Source organism: Urocitellus parryii, chromosome 1 (genome assembly GCF_045843805.1).
Source record: "Urocitellus parryii isolate mUroPar1 chromosome 1, mUroPar1.hap1, whole genome shotgun sequence".
NCBI lineage: Eukaryota > Metazoa > Chordata > Mammalia > Rodentia > Sciuridae > Urocitellus > Urocitellus parryii.
In genome coordinates, this window is record NC_135531.1 from 24,877,348 (window position 1) to 24,905,097 (window position 27,750).

The window sequence follows — 27,750 nt, forward strand, 5'->3', positions numbered from 1 at the left end:
GGATGTTGAAAATGCTAAGGTAATTTATGGGTTCTCCAAGTCATTCAGAGAATCTTAAAGAATAAATTACTAGATAATAATTCACTAAGACATTAATGACATGCAGTCTGTGCATATGCAAGCACATACATATGTGTGTTAAACAGATTCCCTATGTTGAAGTATCAAAATAAATTTATCACTTCATGGATTCAGCGGCTGTGGTATCAATATATGAGGACCATGCAGCCATGATACAATGCACTGGCTGCTGCAACATTATATTCAGGATTGATTTAGTCTTTGTATTTTTTCTTTTTTTAGAGTACTGGAGATCAAACTCAGGGTTTCACATAGGTTAAAGAAGTACTGTACCACCGAGCTACATCCCCATCCCCCCCCCTTTTTTTATTTGATTCTGAGAAAAATCTTACTGAATTGGCCAGGTTGGCCTGAATTTGCCATCCTACTGCCTCAGAAGTAAATGGGATTGCAGGTGTGCACCACCATTGATTTATTGGTAAAAGAGTAATACTGTCAGTCTAAAAGAGAAATAATACTGTCAGTTTAAAATGAGAAAATCATGCTTTGTCTCACATCTAAGAAAATTAACTTAGAGAAAGCATACAACCTTTAAAAATCAAAGGTTCTTTATCTTTAAAATGGGCACAAAAAAGCTATTCTGTTTACCTCAAAATACTCTTATTAGGCCTGGCTCAGTGACAAACACCTATAATCCCAGGTACTCAAGAGGATGAGGCAGGATGATGGTAAATTCAAGGCAGCCTCTGTGACTTAGCAAGACCCTGTCTCAAAGCTAAGTTTAAAAATGGGCTGGGAATATAACTTACTGGTGGAGCACATGTCTAGTATGCATGATGAATCCCCAGTTCTGGAAAAATTCTTATCAATAAATGCATTTATATAAGTAAAATCTCTTGGAAATTACTGATGTCTTACCTATTTAAGACATTATAGATGACGATCTAAATATTGACACTTCTAGAAAATATTATTTCCTAAATTGGAATTCACTCCTTTATCAAATATGAATAGTTACCTATTGTGTTTCAATATGCATAATTATGGGCATTTGGAAGACAAATGTACACAAAACAGACAATAATTTCTACCCTAATAGACTGTACTTTAGTGGATCAAAAACAATAATAGATAAAGCCTATAGTATTCCAATAAGAGTTAAGGACTATAAAGTAAAATAAAACAAAGTAGTAGTTTTAAATATGAGTCATCTGAAGAATAACTTGGGAGAGATAATGCCTAAGCAACCAGGAAAGACCACATTGTGTATTAGAATGCTAGCTTAAAGAAAACACTCAGATGAACTCTAGATAGGGCAGAGGGGTTGGAGGGGAAGGGAGCGGGCAGGGGGTGAGAAATGATGGTGGAATGTGATGGTCATTATTATCCAAAGTACATGTATGAAGACACAAATTGGTGTGAATATATTTTGTATACAACCACAGATATGAAAAAAATGTGCTCTATATGTGTAATAAGAATAGTAATGCATTCCACTGTCATATAAATTTAAAAAAAATAACCTAATTGAAACTAGGCAAAAGACTTGAATAGACATTTCTCAAAACTTACAAATAGCCAATAGTTACCCAAAAATGTGTTGAATATTACTAGTTATCAGATAAAAAATGACAAAATAAAATACTTTGGTCAAGAAAAAAGAAAACATTCATGCTTTAATGAATGGTCTCTCATTACTCAGTCAGAGCCATGTATAGCATTTAACAATATTTCATAGTAAACTCAGAAAAGTTATTTGGCAGTTAAAAATTACTTCTAACCCCATGCTTTTGTATTTGGGCTAAAACATTTTAAATGAATGCACCTTATTTTGTATTTTTTTTGATAGTCACACAAAAATTATTAACACAAAGAAAATGAAAGTTATGGTTATTATATATAAGGTAATGTGAGTGAAATATCTAATAATTAACATGATATTAACATAAGCAAAATAAGTATGAATCTGTTATCCGAAATAGTAAAATGTACTTGAAAGTTAAAAAAAAAAATAACTAATGTTGGATTAATGTCATTCACAAAGTTAATACACAGTGTCTTAGCACATGTTGTTCAGAAAATATGTCTGGAGGCCAAAGCTCATTTATCAACATTTTGTTAGGGAGCATGATACTAACAAAGCAAGAAAAAGGAAAAGAGGGGAATGAGGCCAATAAGGAGGCAATGTATTATGAAATTGACCATTAAGTCTTAGGCATGGGTGATTGCTCAGTGTCCTCTGGAGACATCTTCAGAGAGTGCGTGGTGAATCACTGAACCTTCCCATAGTCCTCATAGTCTATTGAGATGGTAGCTGAGAAAATGAAGAATTTCCCATTTCCCATTGATCTTTCCATGGTGCTCTTCTGGAATGGGCCAGAGCTAAGATCTCAGGGGCCAAGACAGCAGCTGTCATATCACTTATTCAGCCTTACTAGTTGTAGCATCCACACCTGCCTACCTACAGCCTGCAGTTCCGTGGGCATGAGGCAGAGCAGGTGAGCCAGGGAAATTGCCAGGGTGCTGGGTATGTCCCAGAGGTCTCATCCCTCAGTGGTAAGAGGGAAGGCAATTATAGGGGGATATAGAATTCTGCAGTAGAAAGTAAGGGGCCACCTCATTTAGCTAATGAGAAACAAAAGGAACCAATACAAACTTACTTCATACCTGTCCTACAAAGCTGATGAAGTGTAGAACAGCTTGCTCCCACCAGGTGGTGATGAAGCTCAACAAACTTTTTACCTGAAAGTCTCAATTTATCCTTCCTAGCTTATAAGAAAGTGCTTGATGTCAGGCAATTTTACCTGGGGATTGGGGGAAATTGGCATTATTATCACTGAGCCAAAACTATGACCTAGTCATTCCTGGTGAATGTGAATCATAAACTCATCTAGAACATAGTATTGTTGTACCATTTTATATTGTAAAGATTATTTTAAAAACCCTAAAAAAGGTATAAAATGGAAATTAAAACAAATAGACAAGTTGACATTTTTTTAAAAATCAGTAAAATTAGTTAAGATAAATCAATAAGCTGTACCATAGTTTTGTTTTATTGAATGAATGCATTTTCCTAAAATGCTAATGATATTGTAGCTGATTCAGTTTTTCTAGAACTATGTTCTATTGTTTAAGATTATTCACTGCCTAGGTATGGCAGGAATTCTCTCTCATACACAGACAAACACACTCATACATAAAAATCACCTTTGTGGATTAGAGTAAGTCAGATATTTCTCAGAAAGTGTACCTACAAGTTGCAGGAAAATATATGCCTAACATAGGTCAGCATTTTTTGGTTCTTTGGTTCCTAGTTGGGTAACAGAGTACAGCCATCCACAGTGCAATATATGAAGAGTAGGGCCCTTCCAGATTGGAAAGCTCACTTATTACATGCCCCAAACCAGAAATGCAAGTCAAATCTGTACTACTGTCTGTCTAATAGATACGTTTTTTATTGAAGCACAGACACATTCATTTGTTTATGTTTTATCTATGGCTGCTTCCCGGAAGCTGAGTAATTGTAACAGAAGTGTATGGCCTGTAAACCTGAAATATTTATTACCTGACCCTTTACAGAGAAAAAATTTGCTAACCCTACTTTCTTTTACTGGCTTTCCTGAAAATTCACAAAGACTTCATAGTCACAGACAATGTATACATTAACTAAGAGTATTGGTGGGCATTTAAAGCATTCCTGATCTTCAAGCCATTAGTAAGGTCCCATCTTCCTTGAGGATGAGTCAGTTTTTTAAGTTCCCAGAAAACTCGTTTTCAAATAGTCTATTCTCTGATTCCAACTTAATCTCTATTTTTACTGGGTTATTTTAACTAAAGACTAACCAAATATCTAATCTCTCACACATATACCTGGGATGAAAATAGGTAAAATACCCTGTTTCAGGAAATTCACATCTATAAATGTATACTGAAGACTTATTTATGTACGATTCTGCTATAAGATTTTTTTATTCACTTGCCATTTATATAAGGGAAATAAAAACAGTTCTAAATGTTCAAAGATTGATAAAATAAATTCTATTTTCTTTATAATATAATTATTATAAATTATAATGCGTAGCATGTAAAATGGCAAAATATTTTAAGTACATAGAGGATAATCACATTTTTAAAAACTGTATTTGTAAATAGCAAAACAGTGTTTTACAATATAATTGACACCCTCTTCTATTCTTGATAACTATTTTGGACCCCTCCATCCCTCTGCATCTAAGGCCAGGCTACAAGGTAGATACTTATTGCTGTAGGGAGATAATGGTCTTTAATTGTCTTTAAAGATATTTAATTATTCCTTCGGTTATTAAAAGAGTGTTTCAAAATTCAAATGCCAAAGCAATTGTCTGCAAATAAAGCACATTTGGTATGTAAGAACTAGGGACTGAAGATACAATGTTTGTTTGGAATGTCTATAAGATGTGGATTGGAAGATTATAAGACAAAGCCTGAGAACTCAGACCAGTGACAATGATAATGCTGCACACTGGTGAAGTTAACTGCTCCAAGTTCTTCTCATGTACTCACTTGATGAATCCCTAGAAAGTGGTGCTCCATAGTATTCCATTTTAGAGATGAGGAAACTGAGGCACGGGGAGGATAAGTAACTTTGGCAAGATTTTAAACAGCTGATAAGTGGTAGTGTTGGCAGTTTAGTTCAGCCCCTCTGGCTCCAAAGTACATGCTATTCACCTCTATTTCATACAGATTCTCCAAGATACAATCATATTTCTATGAAAAAAGGGAAAAATGATTTAGCCACATGAGGGTTCAGGGAGGAAAAGAATCATAGAGGAGATCAAGAGAGAAAGTGTAGGAGCATGAAAATGATTGATCCCTGGTTTTCTTCCTATTATCTTTGAACCTTAAGGGGATGGCTGCGTAGGGAGGCATACAAATCTCTATTTCTAATGGAAAAAATTCACATCTAACACCATGTATCTCCATTTCCCAGGACAGTCCTAGTTTTTGCCTCTTCTTGTACCTTTTTAATTATCAATAGGACACTTGTCACTCTCAAAAGCATTCTAACTTAGACAATAAATTATGGGGTCTCCCCATTTATATTTCAGTGACACATGGAACTTAGGTAGAAGGCTGATCTGCAGAGCAATAGCCTCGTATAGGGGCTGAACAGTGCAACCAGTGTCCAGGTAGAAAGAAGTCCTGAGACCGCCAGCCATCCCTCTAGGTCACTTATTTATTTCCGTATAACAAACCAACCAACAACATAGTGACTTAAAACAAAGTCTTTTTTTTTTTTTTTTCCATCTCTTGGTGCCATTGTCAGTGCCTTGGTCTGGCCTCAACTGGATTCCGTTTTCCCTTGTAGTTACCTGGTAAGTTGTACCCTCAGTGGGCAGATGGTTCTTGGGTGCTGGTTGTTTTCAGATGGCCTCACTCACACATCCGGCTATTGACTTTCTGTTGTCTGTGACAGCTCAGTTTACATCTTGTGGCTCCTTGTCCTCCATCAGGCTAACTGAAGTTTGTTCACACTGTCTAAGCAGAGAGACAAACCCCAGTTTTTAAATATTTTCTTTTGCTTAAATCATTTTTAGAACATTCTAATGGCCAAAAAGTGACATCATTTAGTCCAGAATCAGTCTGGGGGAGACACAGAAGTTCCCATGTTTTAAATGACAAACTGTAGTACATTAACATTTTACAGTTTATTTGAGCATTCAGTGATTCATGAATTGGGCAGCACAAGACTGCAGGTGGTCCAGGCTCCCCAACAGGAGTACAAGGGATCTTTTGTAGGATGAACACAAAAGGAAGGAAAAAATTTGATTCAAGTGGATAATAAGTATCTTTGAGAAGCAGCTTTCTTTTCAGTGGAAAGTCTTCAGTTGGGAGTTAGTTGTCAATTTCTGGGAAGTTAAGCTTATTTTCATTTTTTTTTTTCATTTATACTGAGTTGGGTTTTTGATTGACTTATGTAGGACCCCAGGGCACTGGAGCTGCCTCAAATAATGGCCAACTCAATTACTTTGTAATACATAGAAGAGGGATGTCACCAGAAGGAGGGGAAGGATTTGCAATCTTTAGGCATGAATGTGTTAAGAAGTTAAGATTTTCCCCTTGGTATCTGAAGAGGATTGTTTCCAGATCACCCTGTGTATGCCAAAATCTCCAAGGGCTTGAGATTCTTATTTAAAACAAGATGGTATCTCTATATAACCTATGGAAAGCCTCCCATATCCTTTAATAATCTCTAGATTGTTTGTAATATCTAATACAACATAAATACCATGTGAATAATTATGCCGTGTCATTTAGAGAATAATCTCAAGAAAAAGTCTGCATAGGCTCCGTACATATGAAATTTTTATTTCTAAACATTTTCTGTGATTGGCTGAATTCAAGAATACCAACCCATGGTTAGGGATAATGAGGGCCAACTGCTGTATCCCATTGCACAGATGGGAGTATGTGGAAAATAATTGGGTGTCCATTCATCAGGGAGATCATTTTGAACACTGAGCGGATGGACTGCTCATACTAGGACCTGAATGGGACTGAAGCACATTTCAAGGTGACAACTCAGCAACTGGACGAGAGGGAGCTCTGAAAGAAAAGCAGCTAACTTTGTTACAAGGATTTGCTCCTGCCTGAAACAAAGAAGATTAGGAGCAGATGCATCAGGAAGAGAAATTCATACTCAACACCTCTCAAGACCGCTCAGCTAAGGGCTGAATCTGTGTGTAAGCCTCCCTCCTGCTATCATATATCATGGAGAGAATGAAAACACAAAAAGGAGGGGTTGAAACTTTGGAATAATGAGAGTGAGCTAACGCGCAAGTGATTAAACTAAATGAGTATTTCAATCCTTTAAACTGGAAAACTCATTAATTTTCCACTGCAAATGTAAATGGGAGATTTGTGAACAAGCCCACAAATAAATAAATCCGTGTCTGTACTTCTAAATGGTGACATTAAATTTTAAACCACATATATTTTCTGCACATATAAAAGCAAATAAAATTTAATGAAAACAAGTATATTCACCCAAATATAAAGATTAGTAATCCTAAGTAGTGAGGTTATGGATCACTTATAATTTTTCTTTCCTCTTAAATATTATCTAAATGTCTTAAAATGTATGTGTATCAGCTTGGCAATAAGAAAGGAAATTTAGTTTTAGGACAGGTGCACTTTTGCTTTTGCCCATTCTGTGCTCACTGAAGCCTGTTAATCTGAAAACTATTCCACTTTCAAGTGTTAATGAGCTAATAAGTCATTTCGGGGTGAGTTACTTTTCAAAACTGCTGAAATCACACCTCTAACTGCATATATTCTTTCTACTGGTTGGGAGGGTCTGGCTATTCCTGCTGCAAACTAACATGAGAAAACAAGATAAAATGAGCATAGATTATTATAAATATCTTAACTAATTGAAATAGTTCCACTTGAATAAGCAACTACCCTTTGAAGCCACTCATTCCTGCATGTGAGGATTTGACAGAACATGGCTTAATCTTTCATAAAGTAGTGATAGAGTTCAAATTTACCCATGCATTCTAAGATATTTTGCCAGATGTTAGTACATAGTTTTAAATCTATTCCATTAATTGGAATCTGGAAAAGATGAAATATAAGCCAAGCTGTAAAGAACTGTGGATGAAAAGCTTGTAATGAACTATGATTATAATGTTATATGAGTGCTCTAGTTCCTTTAATATAAAACTTATACCTAGTCATAATGTTAGAAGACACACACAGAGTATTGAATCTCAATGTGCAAAATACCAAGAAATATAATTTTAGCTTTTGGAATGATTGACATTCACACTGGTGGCACATATGCATGCATGTGAATATACACTCACATTTAGTCAAACACACACACAAACTAAAAAATAGAAAAAATGATCTTCAGTTTTTCCCCTTGTGGCTGTATTTATGTATTACACAGAGGTTGTCAGAAAAATTTGGTTTAGTCTCCTTCCTAGTTATTCTTTGATAATTCTTAAAGAATTCCCCCATTTAATTTTTTTGTCTCTAATAATTACTGGCTACAAAATGAAGGAGATTAATTTATAGAGACTGCATATATAAAATAAAATGAAGTTAATCATAAATAATTAAAATCATGAAAAAGTGCTGGAGTTAAAATATCAAGTGGTTAAGAAATTTTTTATCTTTTAGAAATAAAAAATCTTGGTGCTATCCCATTCCTTGGTTTATACCCAAAGGACTTAAAATCAGCATACTACACTGATGCAGCCATATCAATGTTTATAGCAGCTCAATTCACAATAGCCAAACTATGAAACCAACCTAGGTGGCCTTCAACAGATGAATGGATAAAGAAAATGTAGTATATATACACAATAGAATATTACTCAGCCTTAAAGAAAAATAAAATCATGGTATTTGCAAGTAAATTGATGGAGTTGGAGAATATCATACTAAGTGAAATAAGCCAATCCCCACCCCCACAAAAAGCTGAATGTTTTCTTTGATATGTGGATGCTAATTTACAATAAGCGGGGGGGGGGTGGGAAAAATAGACATACTTTGCATTAGGCAGAAGGGAGTGAAGGGAGGGTAGATGGTATGGGGGTTAGGAAGGATAGTAGAATTAGTCATAATTATTACAGTATGTATATATATGATTACATAACTGCTGTGATTCTACATCACGTACAATCAGAAGAATGAGAAGTTATATTCCATTTATATATGATGTGTGAAAATGCATCCTACTGTCATGTATAATTAATTAGAACAAGTAAAAATCTTGTATTGGTTGGAATGTTTTATGTTTCAAATAATGAAAAATTGCAAATTTGGTATCATGATTAACTTTATGTTAATATGAGTAGGCCATGATATATCCAAATATTTGTTAAAACTTTATTCTTGGTGTGTGGTGGGGGTGTTTCTGCAGGAGATTAGCATTTACATGAATAGGTTGAATAAAGCAGACAGCCCTTCCCTGTGTGGTGGGCTTTCAACTCAGATTGGACCTGTATTGTTAACCTGTAGCTTTCAGTTTTTAGGGCTTAGCCTGTGTAATTTCCAGCTCCTTGTAACCAATATCTCTGTGTCCATGCCTCTCATATATCTATCTATTATCTATCTATCTATCTATCCATCCATCCTATTGATTCTGTTTTTCTGGACAACCTTGACTAATACACAGGCACAAAAATTAAAGGAGATTATTGGCTTAAACACCAAGAAATCTATAGTTAAGTCAGATTTAGGATTGTTTGATTCAGTATATTTAGAGAAAGTCATTAAGGACCAGTTTTTTAAATTCTCAATGTGCTACTTTACACAGTCAGTTTAGTGGCTAAGCTGGTTACACTGGTAGTTAGAAGTTAGAAGTTTCTAGTAGTAATTCAAGCTGCATATTTCCTTGTTAATGACAGACATACTGGTACAGTCCACTATAGCCTTGGCACTAAACCAATGACTCCATCCTGGGGAATGATAGCAGACAATTACACAAAGCCCATCAGTTGCACAGCTGGAGTTGGAGGTAGTATCATCTTCACAGAAATATGTGAGTGGAGTTTAGATAGTACGTCCTTAGAAAACCTGGATCAGGAAGCTCTCAAGATTTGAACCCAAGATTAGAAAGTATTACATTGTAGTATGTGCTTACAAAATTGATTTCTTATAGAAAATAAAAATATTACTGACATGATTTTGCAAAGAAGTTACCAGAATTTTTCAGATACTTAAGCTTCTTGACATGAAAGTAGGGAGTAGTGGCTTGATAATTACCATTTAAATTAAATATCCACAGTGAGGGTGCTGGTGAAAAAGAGGCTGTTTCGTCTTTTCCATATTCTTCACAATTCCTCTTTCCTTACTCATTTCTCTTTATCTTTTATAAAAAACAAAACTCAGATGAATGGTGAATCATGAAAGAGACAGACGCCTGGAAAGAATCAATGGGTCAATTTATTTTTATATATCAGTTTAGTATGGTAGGAAATTTCAATTACAAGCAAACAAGGCAGAAATCTTAATTACTAATTCTGCTCCTGAATAAAATAAATGAAAAGGAAATATTATTCATGGAGACTGAGAAAGAACAGACTCAGCTTATCAGTGAAGTAAAACTTAATTTATTTTCCCCATATGTGCCCTTCAATACCTCTTATAAATTTTTTTAAAGTATGATGGATATCTTTTCTTTGAATATTGTAGATGAATATAGGATATGTGAAAATATCACCAATAATTAAGAAGATTTTGTGTATGTGAATAAATAACTACATGAGTACCTTTCATACTTCACTTTTGATTGGATGGAATTTTTCATAATTAAAAAGTTTGTTTAATATGAGATTTTTATGTGAGTTAAAACACTTGATTTATGAAAAGCCTTATTAAAATGAATGGGGTATAAGTATACCAGGAGAAATCATATGGTGGCAGGTAAGCTTTGGAAGTACTGTAGAATAGGTTAGCTTTAGAAACATCTGACATGACATTCTATTTCCCTTTAGCCCACACAGATGCTGTTTCGGTTAGCTTTTCATCACTGGAACCAAAATACCTGACAAGTACAGCTTAGAGCAGGAAGAGTTTAATTGGGGCTTGCAGTTTCGGAGCTTTCAATCCATAGAAAAACAACTCCGTTCCTTTGGGCCCAATGTAAGGCACCACATCATGAGGAAAGGGCCCAGCAGAGGATTGGTGGAAGTAGAAAGAAGAGAGAGAGAGAGAGAGAGAGAGAGAGAGAGAGAGAGAGAGAGAGAGAGAAGGTAAGGGGCCACTATGAGGGCATACCCCCAGTGATCCACCTCCTCCAGCCATGCCCCACCTACCTATAGTTACCAGCCAGTTAGTCCATTCCAACTAAGATCCACTGATTAGGTTATAGTTCTCATTATCTAATTATTTACCTCAGAATATTCCTTCATTTACAGAGATTTGGGGTGACATCTCAAATCCAAATCATCACAGATGTGTAAGAAGAATTAAGTTATCCTGAACCCTTGAAGCCTATTTATTTAAAGCAAGAGTAAAATGTAAAATCATTATGACTCTTGTATTGGTCAGAATTTTCTGGAAAATCAGAACTATATAAGCTAGATATAGATATATCGAAAGATATTTTATATGAAGTATAAATTCAAACAGTTATGAAAACAGAGAAATCCTTCAATCTGTCCTCTGTAAACTGGAGGCCTGGGAATGCTGTTGGTATAGTTGCAGTTGAAGCTTGAAGGTCAAGATCCAGAAACAGAGACACCCAAAGTCAGGAGAAGTCAGATGGCCCAGCCCCAGAGAGACATTGTGAATTTGCTCTATTTATCCTTTTTTTCTATTTAGGTCCCCAGGGGATTGGATGATGTTCACAGCTGTTGGTTAGGGTGATCTTCTTTATTTTGTCTACCTATGCAAATGCTTATCTTTTCCAGGAACACCCTCACTGACACATCCAGAAATAATGTTTTCCAGCTCTCTGTGAATCCGTAAATGTCCTCATAAATGTCCATCCTTTCCCAGTCCTTCTGCTATTTGGTATAGATTTTATAACATAATTAGTCTTCTATTAGGAAGAAATTTATTTGATTTAGATCATGACTTGACTTACAGTGTTCTGTTTTTTCTTCCAAGAAATCTATGGACCTCTCTCACCTAGATGGATCTTCTACCAAAGAAAATAGACTTTAGTGTGTCTCAGGGCACAAAGCCCTAATAGACACCCATTCTTATTGGTTGTTTCAAAGCAAAGTAGGTATTTTACTAGTCTTTTTTTGTTTGAGGCTTTTTTGTTTACTAGGATGTGGGAAGTAAGCAGAGTAGTATAACATCAACTTTAAAAGATGTGTTTCTTTCTAAAATCATTATCTACCATTATCCTAATGGCTTTTAGTAATGGAAAAAACTTAGTAGCATATATTGATGGTTAGGCTAGTTGGATTCATAGCTTATTTTTTTCCAAAGAGAAAAATACCTAAAGCAAAGAAAACTAAACAAAAAATAAACAACTCCCCCCAATAAAAAAAAAAAATCCCAAACAGATCCTGAATCTAAATTTAAAAAATAACAAGGAAATTTTGGTTCTAGCTCTATCTTGTAAAGAACTTGAAATTTCTACTACCTGATGTTAGATGACCATCCCGTGTCAATGTTGAAAATACTAAAAATCACTTACTTTTCTTGGACTTAACTGAGATGACAGGACGAACTTTTATCCTGAAATACAGAGGCTTCTGGGAGCTACACTATTGAGGGGAACCCTACAATTTTGTGGGTTTAACCTCAAGGCACCTCACCAAATTTTCACATTTAAGGTCCTTGAAAAATGTACAATGGCTCTGGTGAGGTAAAGGAAGCATAATCATTGAGAAATACATGAGGAGCTTGCTCCATTAACAATATCTACTTTCTAAAGAAATGATCTTATCAACTCTTTGTTCCACCTGTAAGAAGATAATTTCCCAGATATCTAGTCTGTTGGTTCCTTCTAGTCTACTGGTCTCACATAATGGTGGAAAAATAGCTAAGAAAAACTTGTGAAATTCATAGTCCAGTATAACAGATTGAAACTTGGTTATCAGTTTACAGCATGCTTCCTCTTTACCACCATGTCAATAGGAACCCAGTATATTACAATCCAGTTGATTACAGTTGGAAAAAGGCTGTAAGTTGCAGGCTTTGAGACACAGTTCTTAGGTGAGCTTAATATCAAGAGGGAAGAAAAAAAGCAAGAACACTAAAGAAATTTGAAGCCTTTAGCATCTAAATGTATAATAAATATTAAATATAAAACCTTACATAAAACACCTACTTATATCAGTTCACAAAATTTGATATGTTATGCCCAGCTTTTGATAAAAAATTATAAGACATTCTAAGGGGAAAAACAAACAAAGAAACAAAAACAAAGTCTGAAGAGATAAAACCATTATTAGAAACAGATTCAGATTTAATGTAAAGTTGGAAGTATCTGACAGGGAGTTCAAAATAGCTGATTTGTATTTTGAGGATTCCAGTGGGAAAAGAATACCATCGATTGTAGTAATAAAAAGAGAGAGGGAAATTAAGAATTTTTAAACAAAATATGCTAATGGAAAAACAAAACATAGAATAAAAGCAGAATGCCTTTGAAGGCAAGTCAGAGGACTAGACACTGCTAAGGAAAATGTCAGTAGATTGGTCATATAATCTTCAACTGAAATGTAAACAGAAAACCAATGTGATAACACATCCAATAGCTGTTATTTGAAAGTTGACTTAAATTAGTTAAAATATTTATTGTAAACTCCAAGGTAACAACTAAAGTGTTCAAAAGTATAATTGAGGTCTACGGTTGTGGCTCAGCAGTAGAGCGTTCGCTTCGCATGTGCTAGACCCTGGGTTCAATCCTCAGCATCACATAAAAATAAATTAATTAAATAAAGGTATTGTGTCCAACTACAACTAAGAAAAATAAATAAATTTGAAAAAAAGTATAATTGATATAACTAGGTAGAAATGTAATGATGAAATTATCAATTAAAACCAGAGAAGGCAGAAAAAGAGGGGAAATTGGTGTAACTATTGGAAACAGTTATAAATATGGTAGATATTAATTTTACTATCAATAATCTTTTAAAGTTAAATAGTATACCATTCAAAACTAAGAAATAAAATTCAGAGTGAGAGAGAAAAGGAGATCCAGTCATATATTTTTTGCAAGAAACCGACATTTTATATAAAGACTCAGAAAGTATAAGGAAAGAGAAAGGTACACCATTCCACATTAATCAAAAGAAATCAGAAATAGCTATCTATATTTCAGATGATGTAGACTTCAGAACAAGAAAAATTATGAGGGATAAAGAGCAGCATTGCATGATGGTGAAGGAATAAATTCTTCAAGAAAATACACTCTTTAATGTGTATGTTCATAGCAACAGAACTTCAACATACATAAGCAAGAACCTACAGAACTCCAAGGAGAGACAAAATTGTAACTTGTAATTGGAATGTCAACATTCTTCCTTCAGTAATAAGTCAATCAGGCAGAAAATCAGCAAAGATATTGGCACTAAAAATCAATTTGATCTAATTGTCATTTATAGAATAATTTATCCAACAAAAGCAGAAGACACCATCTCAAACTTGAATAAAAATTTCTACAATATATACAATATTTTGCTCTAAAGAAAAAAAAATTGGTGGGGGGAGGGTACTGGGCATTGAACTCAGGGACACTCAACCACTGAGCCACATCCCCAGCACTATTTTATATTTTATTTAGACAGGGTCTCACTGAGTTTCTTAGACCCTCACTTTTGCTGAGGTTGGCTTTGAACTCTTGATCTTCCTGCCTCAGCCTTCCAAACTGCTGGGATTACAAGCATGAGCCAACATGCCTGTGCATTTTAACAACTTTTTAAAAAACAAAAATCATAGAAAGTATGTCCTCATCTCATAGTAGTATTAAACTAGAAAGGAAGGACAGAAAGATAGCTGAAGAAATCTAAAATCCCCAAATATTTGAAATGCAAACAATATACCTATAACTAACATACATGTCTGAGAAAATATTTCAAAATAAATTTTTAAAGTATTTTTAACTAAGCCAAAATGCAGCATACCAAAATTTATGTAGTGGACCCAAAGCAGTGCTTTGGAAATAATTTTACAGAATGAATGTCTGTATTAAAGAAGAAGAAATATCTAAGATCAATAATGTATGCTTTCATCTTAAGAGATCAAGTTAATCCTAAAACAAAGAGAAGTTACTTCTAAAGTAAATTGAATTTTATTCAAAAGTAAGTGAAATTGAGTCAAAAAGGGGGAAAAATCAAGACAATTTAAAGATAGTCTTTTAGAAATAAAATAATTAAGTTAATATGCTTCTAAACCAGTCTAAGAAAAAAGAAAGGTGGTACGAATGAACAATATCAGAAATGAAAGAGTAGTAATCACCAATAGTCTCACTACACATTAAAAGGACTTCAAAATGTTACTATGGACAACTATGATAAGTCACAGATTGGACAATTTAGATAAAATGGACCAATTCCTCAGAAGACAAAAAATACCAAGACTCCCACGAAGGAAAGAAATAATGTGAATAGATCTGTATCTAATAAAGAAATTAAATCAATGATTAAAAACCTTTCAAAAAAGCTCCAGATGGTTCCACAAGTGAATTCTTCCAAACCCGTAATGCAGAAAGGATAGTAGCTTTATCTCTCACAGACAATAGAGGGAATACCACGTATCTCATTCTATAAATCCTATGTTCCTTTATTCCAAACCCAAATAAGTACAATGATCCTTTATACCAAAATCAATTAGGTACATTATAAAAAAGGAAAGCTATTGTCTGCATTCATAACAGAGATGTAAAAATTCTCAAGAAATGCTAAGAAGTTAGTCTAATTATATAACAAAGATTTAATTTTGATGATCAAGTAGAATTGATTCCAGGTACACAAGACTAATTGTGTACCTGGAATTCAAAATCAAAAATCAATTAATGTAACTCACTGCAACAGGCTGACAGAGAAAAGTCCCAGGATCATAGTAATTAAATAATAAAAAATTGACAAAATTACAGTATTCACACATGATAAAATCTCTCAGTTAACTAGGAATAGAGGAAAAGGCCATCAACTTGATAAGGAACATTTATGAGAAGGTACAGCCAACATTGTACTTGATGGTGAAAAGCTAATGCTTGTCCTCAAAGATCAGGCATAAGACAGAAATATTCTTTGTAATGACAACTATTGAATTCTATGGTGGAAATTAAAGATAGTGCAATAATATAAGAAAAGGAATGAGACAAATATAGATGCAGAAGGAAGAAATAAAACTCTTCTCACAGATAACCTGTCTATGTAGAAAATCACCAAGAATGAACAACAACAAAAAAAAATTCCTGGTACTAACCAACAAATATAGCAAGATTGCAGAAGCCAAAGTTAACATAAAAAAACCCTGATTTCCTACTGGGAATAAAAAATAATATTTACAATTGTATAAAATAACTCTATAAATACAAATCTGATAATGTATAGAAAGGATTACATGTGAAAAATACAAAACTGATAAAAGAAATCATAGAAAATCTAAATAATGGAAACACATTCATGATTGAAAGACTTAACATTGCTAAGATGGAAATTCTTCCAACAAAATCCTAATCAAAATCCCAGGAAGTTATTTTGTACATATTGACAAATGCATTTTAATGTTTATATGGGAAATCAAAGAACTAATAATAGACAAACTAATCCTAAAAAGGAGCAAGTTAAAAAACTTTTACTCTCCTATTTCAAAATTTAGTATAAAGCTTTAGTCAAGACAGCAGTTGGCAATAGAATGGACACATAGATCAATGGTACAGAATACAGAGCCCAGAAATAGACACACACACATATATAGCCAACTGACCTTTGAAAATTGAGGAAAGGAAATTCAATAGAGAAAGGACAATCTTTCAACAAATGCTGATGAAAAAATTCAACATCTGTATTAAAAATATTATCTACACACAGACCTTAAACCTTACACAAAAGTTAACTCAAAATGGATCATTTACCTGAGTATGGTACAAATCTACAAAACACCCATAAGAAACTATAAAAAACAATCAACTATGATTTGTCAATGAATTTTTAGATCTAACAACAGAGACAATCAACAAATAAAAGATAGCTGGATTAAAATGAAATTAATTTTTTTTGCTATGTGAATTACTTTGTCAAAAATGAAAAGACAATAGGACTGAGAAAAAATATTGAAAACACATATCTGATAAAAGACTTGTATGTGAAATACAGAGAATTCTTTAAACAATAAAGAATCAAATGGCCCAATTAAAAATAGGCTAAAGACCTGAACAGATGTTGCAGCAAAGAAGATACTGAGATAATGAATAATAAATGTAACGAGATGCTCAAACTCACTTGCCATCAAGTAATTACACATTAAAAACAAACATGAGGTACCACTAACACACCTTTCAGAAGAGCTAACATCCAAGAAGCTGACAATACCAATTCCAGAGCCAGAGGAACTCTTTCCTATGGGAATGCAAAAATGGGACAACCACTTTGGGAAATAGTTTATCAGTTTTTAGAAAACTAAGCTGCCACATTAGTAAACAGTTTAGCAGCTTACAAATCATCTGTTTCAGAAGATGAAATAACCCAAATCATGTGAAAAACTCCAATGGCCAAGGCTGAAAAATTTTTATTCATTTTATTTATTTTTTTTCAGGTGTTCAGTTTTTTATTTGTTCTAATTAATTATACATGATGGTAGAATGCATTTTTTAAATTAGTTGCTCATGACAATGCAATGATCTTGACATATCATACATTTGATTCAAATGGGGTATGTATTCTCATTTTTCCATGCGTACAGGTATTCCTCCATTCTTACTGACCTCTTTACCAAGTGATGCCCATGGGAAGGGAGGGGGCTATGCTCCACCTGCTGAGAGGGTGTAGTATCTCCATTCATTATTTGAAATTCTTCTGAGTTGGAAAGCTGTCTTTCCACTTATTTATTTATTCAGTTATTAATTTATGTGAGTATGAACTTGGGGATGTTAATTTTATACTTTGTGTTGGTATCCAAATTTTCAGCATGTATGTATATACGTGGCTGTATAACCAATGCTGACAATTTTGAACAGCAAAACGAAGAAATAAAATTTGGATACTAACACAAAGTATAAAATTAACATCCCCAAGTTCATACTCACATAAATTAATAACTGAATAAATAAATAAATAAGTGGAAAGACAGCTTTCCTACTCAGAAGGATTTCAAATAATGAATGGAGATACTACACCCTCTCAGCAGGTGGAGCATAGCCCCCCATGGGCATCACGTGGTAAAGAGGTCAGTGAGAATGGAGGAATACAGCAGTAAGTTTACAGTGGAGAAACCTGACAAACACCAATGCAGGCAAGTGCTGAAGGTCAGCTCAGAAGCAATAAGTCATGGTGATGGTGTAGGTTCCAGTTATGATTCGATGAAAACATTGCTGTCCCTCTGTGGTTGTCCTCCCCACAATTCATACCACCAGAGCAATCATGGTATTTCTCAGTACAAATACCAGAGGAACCTTAAGGGACATTCTCAAAAATACCTGAGCTTTCCTTGAAACTGTCAAGGTCATAAAAACAAGGAAACTGAGAAACTGTCACATCCCAGAGGAACCTAAGGAGACATAATTAATACAACATGGGTGGGACTTTGGAATAGGAAAAGGACATGGGGTAAAAGGTGTGGAAATCTGAATAAGTCACAGTTTCAGTTAATAGTAAGGTGTCAACATTAGTTCATCAATTACGAAAATTGTGCCATATTAGTGTAGGCTGTTAATAAAGATGGAAACTAGAACTGGGTAATTATGTATTACTATCTTTGCACTTTTTTTTCTGTTAATCTAAGGCTATTCCAAGAAATAAACTTTATCTAATGAATAATTATCAAGAAGGAAATAAAAGTGGATTCAGAAAACTAAATCTTCAATCATTTTAGAATAATTGAATTTTTTAAAAAAATTTGTATTAGCCTTCAAATGTAGGATAATAATGGAATAGGTTTGAAAAAAAGAAAAAGGGACTCAGAAAATTCAGCCCTCAAGAGACTCTTTTAATATCTTTTCTTTTTAGTTTTGATTGATACATAACATATATATTCAAGGATATAATTATGTTTTAAATAATACATGCTGTCCTCACTTAAACTTAATTAAAATAATACAAAATGGATAAATTTTGATATAAAGAAACACCTATATGAAGAAACAAGTAAATTTGCAATTGAGACTAAAATGTTTTGATGATAATATGAAATCAACAAAACATAGAAGCCAGATTTTCCACTGTGCTATGTAACTTTTGATATACTCTAGGTTTAATTATACACATTAAATATTAAAGGTTTTCAGGAGTAGAAATAAAAAAGGACATGTAACTTTTAAAGAAATAGGAACAATATAAAACAACAACAGAAAGCTACTATATCAATCAAAATAAGAGTGAAAGAAAGAAAATGGACTTTTTAAAAAACCATCAAAAGTAGAATACATAAAGTAAAATGGCATAGATACATACAAGGGTTCATTAATCAAAAAAATATTGAATTAAATTCTGTTCTTAAAATATAGATATTCTTAGAATGTCTTAAACATTCCCAAAACAAAAATCCATTGACATACAACAGCCATACTTGAAATTAAAATACATAAAAAAGATTGAATACAAAAGGGTAGAATAATGTATTACCAGCAAATATTAATCAAAAGAAGGAATTGGAGAAATGTTATTATCAAGCAAAAAAATAATTCAAAGCAATGATTTATAGGAGGCAAAGGGAAATACTTCAGACTGGTAAAAATAACTACACTAAGGTGATATGACAGTCAAAAACTTTTACATGTACACAGTTCAAAATACATGAAGAAAAACATGTAGAAAGTAAGGAGAAATTCACAAATAATAACATTAAAAGATTCTAAACCTGTGTTACATACACATTAGCAGAGCAAACAGACAAATAATCATGATAACAATTGAAAACAAGATTTTTGGAAGCTTCTGCATGTGTGTGGATGTTTGTGAGGACAAGAGGTATCTGTGCATAGGTGTATATATTCTCAGAAAGGATAATAAATGTGTCTCTTCACACAAAATGTTCAGAAACACTCATTGTGTCTTATGGTACATGGCAGGCAATTCAAGTTGCTCACCTAACAAATCCAAATACTTCCTACCTCCTCTTTCTTCTTGGCTAAATAAAACAACAGTGGCTTTTTTATTTCAAAGAAGGATGTGAAGGAATTTATGAAAGTGGAGTCCCTTGTAGAAATCACACAGTATCATTTTAATATGATGATGGACAGTAGAAATGTTGATAGTTTGGATTTATGGAAGATGTTTTTTTTTTTTTTTTCAGGTGGAAGACAGCTCAGACTTTCATACTAATGAATAGACTCTGGCAGGAAGACTGGCAAGTCAGGCTGTAAGAGGGAACTGCAGTGAACTCTTTGAGAGGCAAGAGAGAAAGAGATCCAGAGCAGAGCAAGAAGTGGGGGTTTGGACAGAAATAGACAAACTTCTACTTTTAATAAAAGATAGAGACTACTATTTTGAGGTTTAGTTTGAATAAAATACCATGTCAATCACATGATTGAAATGGAAACTCCAGTTTAAGTCACTACATGGCAAAATTAAAATGTTGGGAAGTCAAAAGTTTATGAATAAGAAAGAAACATTATTTTTTTTTCTTGAATTAAGTAATTAATGACAAAACTGTATTTTTTTTCCCATAAATTTTGGTTGGTGTGCTTGATAAGTATTACCAAACAATGTATTTTTATCATCTGAGTATGGGCAAGAAGCGATCTTCTGGCAAAGATTGTAAAAATGTTATTAGAGATGAATACAAAATATCTGGTAGTAGATTAATTGAAACAGAAAAATGATGACGAGCTAATGATTTGCAAAAGGTTTTGCTGAAGACTATTTCTGAAAAAAAAAAAAGGAAAAAGGCAAATAGATCCGTTGGGATTAAGTTGTGAGAAAGCATTGTTTGTCATTTAAACTTTCTAGATTGTGAAAAAATACTACATGTTATTTTTATCAAATAGCCCTGTCCCCACCTGAACAAAGACAGGGGAGGGGATGGTTGTAAATCTTTCATTCCCGTGACTACTTTTGTGCTTTTCCTTTCAAATGAATGTGAAAGCCTCTGTGGAAATGAAAGACAAAGAACAAAATGTTCTGAGAGATGAATTTCAGATCCCATTTAGGTCAGTTTTCTAGGAAATGTTACTCATTTTGCTCTTTTTATGTTTCTTTTTCCTTCATTTCCCCCCTATTTTGGGGAATAGGTTATAAAGCATAGATTTAAATAAATTATATAAAATTTTAGACCTGAATTTCTCTAAAATGTTAACTACTGAATTTGGCAGTTTGAGTCTTCACTGAATTACTTCTTTGGGGGAAGGGGAGGGGAGGAGGTAAGGAGGACTTGGTGGGGAGGAGAAGGAAGAGGAGGTGATTATTTCAATTTAACAAAAACAAGTTTTGATTTGTGAACTCACACAGAGATGTCATTCTTTCCAGAATTAGGCTAACTAAGTGTACAAGGGTCAAAGAATGAAATCATGCTTGGATGGAGCTTTGGTCTATTAAGCTTTACATTGTCTGTTTTTCTCTGAAGTAAAATTTTCTCATTTTTCACAAAATTCTTTGAATCTTCCTACTTTGAAATAGAATAAAGTTTAGGGAATAGACAAGACTCACCTCTTGTATTCAACCAGGTAATGTTAACATTGTCCTCTTCGACTGAAGTCTTTCAGGGATGGAGAATAAAGATGAAAGTACAGTAAAAAAAAAAAAAAAAGGGGGGGGAAAGTTGCTAATATAAGAAATGATACTGAATTGAATGAAAATTGAAGTATTATAACTAAACAGGAGACTAGGGAATTGCTGACCTTGCCACTCTCTGAAAGACTGTATCCTATTCTGGAAAATTCAGTGAATGCAAACTTTTGTATGTAAATGGGCAAAGTGACTGTGACAGAGGGTCAAGATGTCCCAGAGGTCTTTAAAAGGATTTAGAGAAATTTAAAATCATGCATACAGCAACATGTTAATTTAAAGTTTTAAAGGAAGTGAAAAAATGACACTTATTGTAAAAAAAAAAAAAGTGGGCTGGGGGATGTGTCTCAAGTGGTAACATGCTCGCCTGGCATGCGCAGGGCTCTGGGTTGGATCCTTAGGACCATATAAAAATAAAATAAAGATGTTGTATCCACCGAAAACTGAAAAATAAATATTAAAAAATTCTCTCTCTCTCTCTCTCTCTCTCTCTCTCTCTCTCTCTCTCTCTCTCTCTCTCTCTTTAAAAAAAAAAGTGTAGAGTATAAATGTCGGGATCTGGTCCAGATTTAGAAGAAACTTTGCAAATTCTCCAAGGCATAGGAAAAAAAAGCTCATTATAAAATGAGAAGGAAAGGTAAGCATTTTTTCAAACTTTTGAAAAGCTGTTGTTTTTCCTCACAAAGCAAGCAAATACATGAAATCTCAATGTTTTAAATTACAGTGCACAAAGTAAATATTTTCTTTTCCCTATGTATTTGCAACTGAAAATAAGAGAATTTTAAGGATTTGGGGAAAAAAAAAAAACCTTAAAGATCACAGAATGATCATAACCATTGCCATTAAATTAAGATTTTTTTTGCATGGTTTCAGTTCATATGTTCATTTTTATGGTTGCACACTGCAAAGAGGGGACTGCTTGTTTATGAAATAAAGCCATCTGTTTCAAGTTGATTGTGAAGTTTGAAGAAGAATGGGGTCAGAAAATGCCAATTGACTTCCTTCAGTGCAAGGAGATAATGTAGGGTGAGAACAGATGAAGGTCATCAAAAAGCCCCACTCTTACAGGCCAAAACAATAAGATCCTACACAAGTGACCATGTTTCTCACATCAAAATTCAACTTAACAATTCTCTTCAGGACCTGACCACAAAAATCAAACAGACTTTGTGAATTAAATTTAATAAATAAGTGAAAGCTGAAGAATTTATGTTAGTGACCTAAAGGCAAGAACTAATTCATTATGCAATTCAGAACACCATTGAGAGTAAAAGGGATACTTAAAATTAGTTAAAACTGTATAATTTTTGAAATTGACTAATGAATCAGTTTTATTAATTTAGTGAAACTAAAAAATAATTCTATTCAAATGCTCTTTTAATATTCTTTCTAAAAATAAAAATACCATGCATCTTTGTAAATTAAAGCAAACCTTAAAAAATGACTTCAAATTTAATATGTAAACATTAGAAATGGAGAGCAAAATAATTTTATTTGGCACATATTCACATTCTTTTCTCATTTTTAAAATTATGCCCATTTCCAATAAGAAGCCAGCCTTTTTTTTTTTTTTTTTTTTGGTAGAGAGTAAAACTTGAAAATAAGTCTAAATTTTTCCTAAAAAAATATTGTAAAAGTTATTCTTTGGGAGCAACACCTTTAAAATTGTTAATACCTTTTAATTAACATATATGTAGATTATAATTTTTAAGAAAAAAATTCACTGTAGTCGCTGAGCTTCCTGATAAATATATGGTTTTTGCTATGAAGTGGAGGCTATTGTAAATAGAAACTTTATATCTTAAATATTAAATATTTTATCTAAAAGAAGTTCACTTGTTTTTCTTTCATAGAAACATTCTTTGACATTTTTTAGTGCAGAGTAATACTCCATTGTGTTTAAATGGCATATTTTTTAATCCATTCATCTATTGAAGGGCATCTAGATTGATTCTACAGTCTAGATATTGTGAATTGTGCTGCTATGAACATCTATGTAGCAGTATCCCTATAGTATGCTCTTTTAAGGTCTTTAGGGAATAGTCCAAGAAGGGGAATAGCTGGGTCAAATAGTGGTTCTATTCCCAGCTTTCCAAGGAATCTCCATACTGCTTTCCAAATTGGCTGCACCAGTTTGCAGTCCCACCAGCAATGTACAAGTGTACCCTTTTCCCCACATCCTCGCCAGCACTTGTTGTTATTTGACTTCATAATGGCTGCCAATCTTACTGGAGTGAGGTATTATCTGAGGGTGGTTTTGATTTGCATTTCTCTGACTGCTAGAGATGGTGAGCATTTTTTCATGTACTTGTTGACTGATTGTATGTCCTCCTCTGAGAAGTGTCTGTTCAGGTCCTTGGCCCATTTGTTGATTGGGTTATTTGTTTTCTTACTGTTTAATTTTTTGAGTTCTTTGTATACTCTGGATATTAGGGCTCTATCTGAAGTGTGAGGAGTAAAAATTTGTTCCCAGGATGTAGGCGGCATTTATACACAATGGAGTATTACTCTGCACTAAAAAATGACAGAATCATGGAATTTGCAGGGAAATGGATGGCATTAGAGCAGATTATGCTAAGTGAAGCTAGCCAATCCCTAAAAAACAAATGCCAAATGTCTTCTTTGATCTAAGGAGAGCAACTAAGAACAGAGCAGGCAGGAAGAGTATGAGAAGAAGATTAACATTAAACAGGGACGAGAGGTGGGAGGGAAAGGGAGAGAGAAGGGAAATTGAATGGAAATGGAAGGAGACCCTCATTGTTATACAAAATTACATATAAGAGGAAGTGAGGGGAAAGGGGAAAAGAAAAAACAAGAGGGAGAAATGAATTACAGTAGATGGGGTAGAGAGAGAAGATGGGAGGGGAGGGGAGGGGAGAGGGGATAGTAGAGGATAGGATAGGCAACAGAACACAACAGACACTAGTATGGCAATATGCAAAAAAGTGGATGTGTAACCGATGTGATTCTGCAATGTGTATACGGGGTAAAAATGGGAGTTCATAATCCACTTGAATCAAATGTATGAAATATGATATGTTAAGAACTATGTAATGTTTTGAACAACTAATAATAAATTTTTTTAAAAAAGAAACATTCTTTGAAATATAAGGCAAATAAGTTTTTTAAGTAAATTCTTACTTTTATGATTCTTTACTATTTATGGATAAAATATTATGTTTTGAAGTCATAGGGCATTCTCAATTTATTCTATTCTCATACAGATTATCAAATTGTACAATTTAATACCTTTTAACTAACATCTATGTAGATTATAATATTTTAAGAAAAAATTCAGAAAAAAAGAGAAGACAGAGGAAACAAAGAGAAAGAGAGAAATTCCCATAATTATAGCTCAATTTATATGGGCAGAGAAATGGGTAGAGTATTGTAGTTTCTTGTGATTATGAATTGTATCCACCAAAATTAATTCTAAGAGCATATGGCTATATAGACTTCTTAATTTAGAAAACAAACACACAAACAAACAAAAAAAAACACTGCTGTATCTTGATAATGTGTTCCATGAACATTTGAATTCTTATCATTTTAGTAAAATATAATAAAAATAATTCCAACTTTAGTGCTCAATTTTTCAACTATATTTACAATAGCATTCATAATAATATCAAGGAATTACCTTTAACTGAATTTGTTTTTAAATGTTCTTATTACATGATTTGGATGAAAATATCTAAACAGTGTCATAAATAACTGATTTTCTATTTAAAAGGTCTATTTAAAAAATTTAGTATCTTAACTCTTTGTAGAATTTTTTTGCTAGTGGAACCAACCCATTATAGTTATAGCTTTGTTTAGAGTATGTATAAGAAAATTTTACATAGAAAATGAGATATTAACTTAGAAGATTTACTTGATCTAAATGAAAATTTATGCTTTACAGAGCAATAAGCAAACACATTTTAAAACTATATGTTAAGTTATTATTATTCATTCCAGACTTATTAAATAAAATAGTGTTAGCTACCAGATTTTTAAGTGACAACAGATTTTTTTTTCAGCTTATTTGCTCCTTCTGATTCTTATATCTCTATCTCCCTATGGGCTTAAGAAGTGGGTAAATGTCAATAAATATTTTGTGAATATTATCTGTTCATAAATGGAAATTTAGTACTTCATTTTTAATTTGCACTTCTTTTTTTCAGACCTCCTTACATTTCATTGTAAAAGGAAAATGTGAATTCAAAAATTAATGAAGATTTATGGTATCTAATAAAAAGAAACTTGTAACAAGGGATTTCAAATACTCTCTATGAGCTGAGCAATGGGTCTATTGAAACTTTATTTGCTGCATATATTCATTTGCTACCCCTCTATAATTTGCCCTTTGGCCAGTGGTTGACCCAGCAGTTTCAGGCAATGTGGAATTCGGTGCTTCTCCCACCTGGGACCTAAAGGTGTTCTTTGTCTCTCCATCCTCAGGTCCTAACTCACTTCATTTTGTCAGTACCCTGTATTTTGTCTTTGTACATGGAAGGGGACCATTAATTACTTTGTACATGAAAAGAGATCGGTAAACAGAGTTGGCTTCTTTAAGATGATGAAACATTAAAAATGAGACAATGTACAAAAATAATATGTAGTTACAAGTGTGATGAATTTATGTGTTAGTCAGCTTTTTGTCGATATGCCCAAAATATGTGACAAGAACTATTTAGAGGATTGAGTTTATTTGGGGCTAATGGTTACAGACTTGTCAGTCTAAGGTGGACTGATTCTGTTCTTCTGGGACTGAAGTAAGGCAACGTGATGGCAGAAGGGTGTGGTGGAGGAAATCTTCTCAGCTTATGTCAGCCATGAAGCCGAGAGTAAGTGAGGAACCAGTGACAAGAGATAGTGTAAGGGCATGTCCCCAGTGACTGACTTTCTCCATGCTGTGTCCCACCTACCTACAATTTCAAACCAGTAGTCCATTTAAATTGTTAATCCATGAAGTGGGTTAATCAAGTAATGAGGTTGTAGATCTCCTAATCATTTCACTTCTGAACATTCCTGCATTACCCAACCAATAAGTATGGTGGGAAACATTAAAAATTCAAACCATAACAGTTTGTAAAGGAAGAGAATAAGCTATTAGGACAAAGATTAGCAAGACAGATGATTTAGAATAAAGATTAGAGAATGTTGTGATGAAGGCTTCTCAAATATGTAAAATTTTTTTCAATATCAGAAAAAATTGAATTGAAATAAAAATTGAGGGAGACAGAGAAAGGCATTTTTAATGCAAAATATTCCATTGCACAATGAAGAGCTGCCATGAATCTCTACATATCAAAGACTATAACTGCAAAATAAAATTTAAAGACTGTAGGAATGACAATAAAGAAGTCTGACACACTGAAAAATTTGAAATTACCACTGAAGACTTAAAAACCAGGTTGATGAATATGTGTAGACTACAATAATGGGAAAATGTTAATGAAGTCTAAAATAGTCATTAGCTACTCGCAATTCATTGGATGTTTTAATAATTGTCATGATAATTAAATGTTCATGATTTAAGTGAGAAAGTCTAGATGCATAACTATGCACACCAACTTAGCTATGAAAGCATACATAGATCTATATCAAATGAATATACAACGTTTTAAGAAAAACATCATTAAATTACTTTGGAAATTTTCTTTGGTTGGAGTTTGAGTAATTGTAAAATTTTTCTTCTCCTTTTTTCTGTTCTATAGTAAATGACATTCATTATCAAATTAAACACCAAACTAACTTTTCTTTTTAACAGAAAGATCATAACTGTTAGCTCCTTTGATAAAGTATGGACATAAGGAAAAAAGATACCAGAGTTCTGTTTACCTGCATGGTAGACTGGTAGTAAAGTGGATCCAATTCTCTATTCCTCTCTTTATTAACATCCTTCACAATCTGTCTTTGAGGCTCTTCCTATTAAGATATACTCTCTCTCTCCTAAGTTAAAAGATGCACTGGCCTGACAGTTAGATTTTAGCAGACAATAAACAGAAGTGAGGGAACATTATCCCCTACCACCCCATCATGAGTTTTGAAAGTCTTGCATGCTTTTTTTCCTTTTTTTTTTTTTTCCTGTCCTTGGACCTTGAAAGCCAGCCTGGGCTAGCACATTAGAGGATATAAAAGGTACCTGGAGAAAAGCAGTCATCAACAGTCAGCCAAACCCATAGATTAGAGAGCAGTCAAGATCAGCCAAGCCAACAATCTGACTCAGCTCACTTAGACAACCTGACAACAGCTCACACAGACTTATTTGTGAACACAAGAAAGCAAGAATCACCAGACTTATCCAAAGCTTTGTGAACAATAATGAATTTTTGTGTTTTAAAACCATCAAATTTGGGTGTGATGTTTTGCAAAATTAAATGATGGCTGTTTTAGTCAGTTATTT